This window comes from Athene cunicularia, assembly GCF_003259725.1.
Source record: "Athene cunicularia isolate RWA chromosome 6 unlocalized genomic scaffold, athCun1 chr6_part2, whole genome shotgun sequence".
In the NCBI taxonomy this organism is placed as follows: domain Eukaryota; kingdom Metazoa; phylum Chordata; class Aves; order Strigiformes; family Strigidae; genus Athene; species Athene cunicularia.
In genome coordinates, this window is record NW_020799106.1 from 8,896,054 (window position 1) to 8,902,053 (window position 6,000).

Here is a 6,000-nt window from a genome sequence, read left to right on the forward strand (position 1 = left end):
TTCATCATGTCTAAGTTCAGTCCATTGATCTGTTTATTATTTTTATTCATATTTTCTTCACAGAGAGCTCTGTAAAATGCTAATTACATTTTGATGTAAGTCTTCAGCCTTTGACTTCAGGCAGATAAGCTAGGGCAGAGGCAGTGAATGTACTGCAGCCCCATGCTGCAGTCTTCTTCACTCAGGGAGAATTATTTTAGGCACTAGTGAAATATTGCTCTTTAGTGTGTGTTTGTTTAGTACTTAATCTGGTTTAACAAACTAGACACTGAGCTTCATGTTTTCTCTTAAAGGAAATGCTAATAGGCTGTGCATAGCCTTGGTGGCACAGCAAGAATAGGGAAATAAATATTTGTAGAGCTAAATGGAGATGAGAGAACACATAGTAATCATGCCAGCACTTAGAGCCCGTAACTACATGGCAAGGCTTCAAAGGTTGCAAATCCAGGAGGAGGTAAAGATCTACTCAGTAACCTGGTATGACAAAAAATACCATTCCATGGGTATGAGTTAAAAGAGCATATGTTGGATAGAGGGGTTGTGAACTTGATAAGAAACATCATTGTGGACTTGCTCAAGGCTTAATTGACAGAGGAATGCTCAGCAGGACAGGTGGATTCCTGCAGGAGACATAGTGCCATAGATTGATGACGCCTGACTACATTTAATAAAGATCCATTAAAGGCAAAAATAAAAAATGTCTTATGAGCAAGAGACATTTGGAATAAACAAAAGATAGACTCCAGTCAAAGAAGGATGATGGGACAAGAGGCTCTTCATGATCCATTTTATCCATTTTATCCATTTTATAGGTTTCAGTTCAGCAATCTGGCAGTTTATTATAATGATACAGCTCTCTTGCTAATTCTTAAAATTATTGCCAGAAATACTTTCAGTTCTAGATTATAAAGAGGTTGGGGTGAGTTCAGGATGCTCAAACTTTGCTGATTCTTACTCCTATGTTTTTTTTATTTAACCCTCAGAGTTGAATTCACAAGTCAGAATATTGGATTCTAGAAAGCACGCATTAAAAGTGAGTCAGAAATAATTTCTGTTTGTTTTTCTCAGATATATCTTACCTAAAAGAAATTTAATTTTAGTAAATTTAATAGTGTTTCTTTACAGAAAATCAAATGGATTGACAGATTATCTAGATTGTTGCAATTTTTTAAAAAGTCATAAACTGTAGCACTTGAAGACGTACCATTCTATTAGTCGAGAAAGCTTTCATCAAAGTTGCTCAAATAGATTATGTTTAACTAATGAAACTAAAAGACTGCATTTACCAAGTTTTAGAAGTTGCTCAGTGATTTTGACTGAGTGCCATTTAGTATAAGATTGCATGTGCTGTGTTGTAAGAACAGAATTTCCTGTAAGTACTTCCAGTAGTTCCTGGTTAAGGGAAGCTGTCATAATGGCCTTTTGAAGGGTGTTTTTTTCTGTCATGTTTAACCTAGTCACATCTAAGAGAGCCAAGAAAATAAAAGTCCACAGAGGCTGTACAGTTACGTACAATGTCTCAATGAAGAGAGTGATTCTTGTTTAATCCAGATCATTGCATCCATCCTTATGGTCACTAAGAGCCAGAATAAATGGTATTTCTCCTGTCTGGAGTTCTCTTTTTCTAGTGACTTGCTGTTGTAGCACTTAGATAAATATAACTGAAGCTTAAAAAACAGAGTAAGAGAATGAGTTTTTATGGTCTCTCACTCTTAAACTGGCAAACGTTTATCACGGACAGGACCCACAGAGGTAATATAGCATAGCCTGAGATAAAGTACCCCATGTTCATACTGTACAGTGGTAGTACTTCTCTGTTTCCTATAGAAGCAGACAAAACCAAGCTAATAAATGCTGTCTTAGGTTTAACAACTGGATAGTTGGTTTTTCCTTCATTAATAAAGTAGTGAACACCCATGTTCCCTTTATCATGTCCATTATGTAGTAGTGGTGTACAATGTGAAATGTTTCAGTTGTGTTCTTCGAAGCCTGCAACTCCAAAGAAGTGGTTTTATATCTTCCTTGTTTGGAATACTGCGGAAGTTCTGAAATGATTATATGTTAATGGGCAGTCACTGTACTTCAAAATGTGGACATGGAAGCTGCTAGCTACATATTTAATTGATACTGCTGTTTTAGCAGCAACTTTTAAGTTAAATTTATAACTAATTACATTTTTTTTAAACATCCTAGAAAAGAAAAGCAACTTTTAAAGGTACTTTATTTAATTCATAAAATGAATATTTGCTTTGAAATAAAAGAAAAAGTCTTGTTTACGGCATAAGGAGTCCACATTCGAGATGTCTTCATCTATTACTCTTTGAAATATTTACCAAAAAAAGCTTTCTCAGATAAATAAAACGCTATGGGGATTTCACTGACAAATGCTGCACTCCAGCCTGTTTCATGTTCGATATTCACTGAGGAATGGGTGGCCTTCGGAAGAATTGCTGTTGTAATAATGCAAGAAAAAATTTGGGTAGTTTTAACATTGAAAATAAAGAACAGAGTGATACAATAAAAAGGAAAACAACACCCAGAGCTTGTCAAATATTCTGATTTGGTACCCAGAGTCTCAAATAGAAAAGGAACACAAGAAAGAGCCAGCCGCTGATTAGCAGTGCATGTAGTAAAAATTACAGTGATTTGGGATTTAACTAAATTTGATTCCAGTTTTCCCTTGTTACTTTATTGAATTCCCAGGCTTGATTATAACTTAATATTACAAGTATTTTTTTCTACAAGTTTCAATACCTAGTTCAAATATTTTACAGTGTGTATGTGTTGATGTGTTACTCTGTGCTTCATTTTATTTTAAAATGCAAAAAATTACTAACCAGTATTTTCCAATTGAAAACTAGTGAAAAAACCCCAAACATTTTGGAACCAGCACTATGACTGTAATATTAAAGGACTAAATGGAAACTACACAAAAATGAACTGTTAATATGCAATATGGCATATAATGTGAGAAATGAAAGAGTAACTGCAGAGAAGTAATGGTATTACAAGAAGCATATATAAATAGTGTGGCCAGCAGGGACAGGGAAGGGATCTGAGCCCTGGGCTCGGCACTGGGGAGGCCGCCCCTCGATTCCTGGGTTCAGTTCTGGGCCCCTCACCCCAAAAAGGCCATTGAGTGACTCGAGCGTGGCCAGAGAAGGGCAACGGAGCTGGGGCAGGGTCTGGAGCACAGGTCTGCTGGGGAGCGGCTGGGGGAACTGGGGGGGTTCAGTCTGGAGAAGAGGAGGCTGAGGGGAGACCTCCTGGCCCTCTGCAACTCCCTGACAGGAGGGGGCAGAGAGGGGGGATGAGTCTCTGGAGCCAAGGCCCCAGCGCCAGGCCCCGAGGGAATGGCCTCAAGCTGCCCAGGGCAGGGTCAGGCTGGCTCTGAGGAAGGATTTCTGTGCAGAAGGGGCTGTTGGGCGTTGGGATGGGCTGCCCAGGGCAGGGGGGAGTCCCCATCCCTGGAGGGGCTGAAGAGTCGGGCTGAGCCAGCGCTGAGGGATCTGGGGGAGTTGAGAACTGCCAATGTTAGGTTAACGGTTGGACTGGATGATCTACAAGGTCTTTTTCAACCTAGATGATTCTGTGATAAAACTTGAGGCATGTGAAAGCTAGATAACTTCTTTGTGCACTTAAGGATTCTCTGGGTAGAAAGGCATTCCTGCTACATAACTTTGTTTACGTTAAATTGTGGGTCTGTGTTGTCTGTAGAGCCTGTATAATGTACAGGAGGAGGTGCTTCCAGAGGATCATTTCAAAAAAGCAATTCGGAACTTAATGAAATCTTGCTCTGGATCTCTGCATAACCTCTTGGGGAGGTCTGGCTCTCCCCACTGTACAGGAGACTGGACAGAGCAGGGACCTGACTTCCTTCCACTCTGCTTTCCTGGGTGGCACTGGGTGTAGTCGCATACTGAGACTTGACATGAGGTGAAGCTTCACCCTCGCAAGCAAAGCTTTTCCAGTGGGGACAGTCAACAAAACTGGCTATCATAAAGGGGGAAGATCAGCATATTTGTCCCTGCTACTGTAGTGTTTGTTTAAGTGCTGGAATGTGTCTCTCCACGATCCCACTCGGGCTTCCTGAGATCTAGATACTGCTTATCTACACGTGTGTGTAACGTCACTCCTAAATGTTTCCGTATTTGAGTACAACAGCATTGCCTACTGACTGGAGTGCTGCTGGTGGTGAACTCCTTTAACACAGATACAAAGAATAACATAATTATATGTGTACACTCAAAGAAACTTTTTATTATATGCAAAATTCACCTTCCTATAAATCTGCTTTAATTAGCCCTGTACTACCATTTGCGTGTCTTTCCCTGATGGCCGTGGTATGTGGTCATGGAGATAAATGGGGACTTACCACACGGTGGTAATGCGTACGGGGTGATTGCAGAGAACGGCTGTAGATGTTTGACTGGATCTGTAGCACTCGTAATCCAGGGGTTTAGCAAAGTGTCTCAGTCCTCCTGAGGGGTTGGCTCCATAATCTCTCAATAAAGTGAGTTTTCTTTCATTAGTGGAAGTAGTTTTCTAGACAGGACTGAAGGACTTTACTGTTTTCAGTGAAAATACTGCAAGTGCTGCACTATGGCCTGTATCATGGCATAAGGTTGCAGTTCACTCCATTATTTCCAGCTGTATAACAGATTTTCATGTAACTTTATTGCTTATATTGAATGTTTTATAATTATAAACTGAGTTGAGGCAGTTTTCCCAACACTTTCAGTGTTTTGTCAAACTCATATAGCCCCCTGCACTCATAGAATAAACCTCAGAGTTCTGTGCAGAATTCTTAGAAATATTTTCCAGATTCTCACAGAAAAATGGACACTTTTTTACATCTTTCAATTTAATAATTTTTTTAAAACTAGTTTTATTAACTTGTTTTTCATTTGCAGTCCCAAATAACAAAGAGAATGGGGTTTACTAAAGTACAGGAGCTAATTTCTTTTTGCTTCTTTAGCTATGAGGAATGTAAGAAATAAAAATTTGAACAGTTTTCTGTAACAAAAAAAAAGAACAGTGGAATGTAGCAGCATGACAGCGATGCTAATTACAGATGGAGTAGAGAAAGGGATCATGTCAAATTAGTCTCAATTGCATGAATTTGAATTTTTCATTTATGCTGAATAACGCACTAGTGGAAGAAGCATCCTGAAAGGATATTTCTTTCAATCTGCCACTTGGAAACAAAGCTGAAGCTCTTCAGAAGCGCTTGGGTCAGGATTTATCTCTCTGAGATACCATGTTATTGCTAGACTTTTTTATGTGTGATTAGCAGAATGGAGTGTTACGGAGAACTGTCTTCCACCATCTTTTTTCCCTCTATGCTTTCATGCAGTGATATATGCACACATGGACAATGTGCATGTACAACACAAAGGTCCTGCTAGACTTTCTAGTAAAATACAGTCATGATATATTGTGAATGAAAGGTTTGACTACTGTAATTGTATGGAATATAGAAATAAGTCTGTGCCATACATTACTGTGTAAGACTCAGCTATCCATAGCTATATAAAATTAAAACGATAGTATGTTGTTATTATTATTACTGAGGTAATATTACAGATTTAATTCTGTAATTATTAAGATAGCAGCAACATAGCATTAGATGTCTTAAGTGTCTGTAATTAACTTTTAAGGTTGTTTGTTGGGGTTTTTTTTTAATATTCTGTCTATATATAATTTATGAGGGACATAGATTATTCTGATACTCTGGAGATCCTATGATCAGTGCAGGTAAAGCTGGTTGGAGCCTCAGGAGGTCAGGTAGCTCAGCCCTCTGCTCCAGGAGGAGCAATTATACCTAAGCCATGCCTGACAGTTAATTAGCTAGCCTGTTCTTAAAACCCTCCTGTGATTGAGATTCCACTCTCCCTTGGCAATTGATTTCAGTACTGAACTATCTTGACAGCTAGAAAGATTTCCCTAATGTCTAAACTAAATTTCCCTAGCTGCAGTTTAACCCTTCTTGTCCTATCC

The 6,000-nt window shown here is 39.0% G+C and overlaps 1 long non-coding RNA gene across 1 annotated transcript in view; it reads left to right on the forward strand.

Moving 5' to 3' along the window:
• Positions 1 to 1,034, forward strand: part of LOC113481894 — a 39,132-nt gene extending 38,098 nt beyond the window's left edge. Inside the window, exon 3 of the long non-coding RNA XR_003398742.1 lies at positions 984 to 1,034. This is a non-coding gene — a long non-coding RNA (uncharacterized LOC113481894). The remainder of the gene's footprint in view (positions 1 to 983) is intronic.
• Positions 1,035 to 6,000: the final 4,966 nt, after the last annotated feature.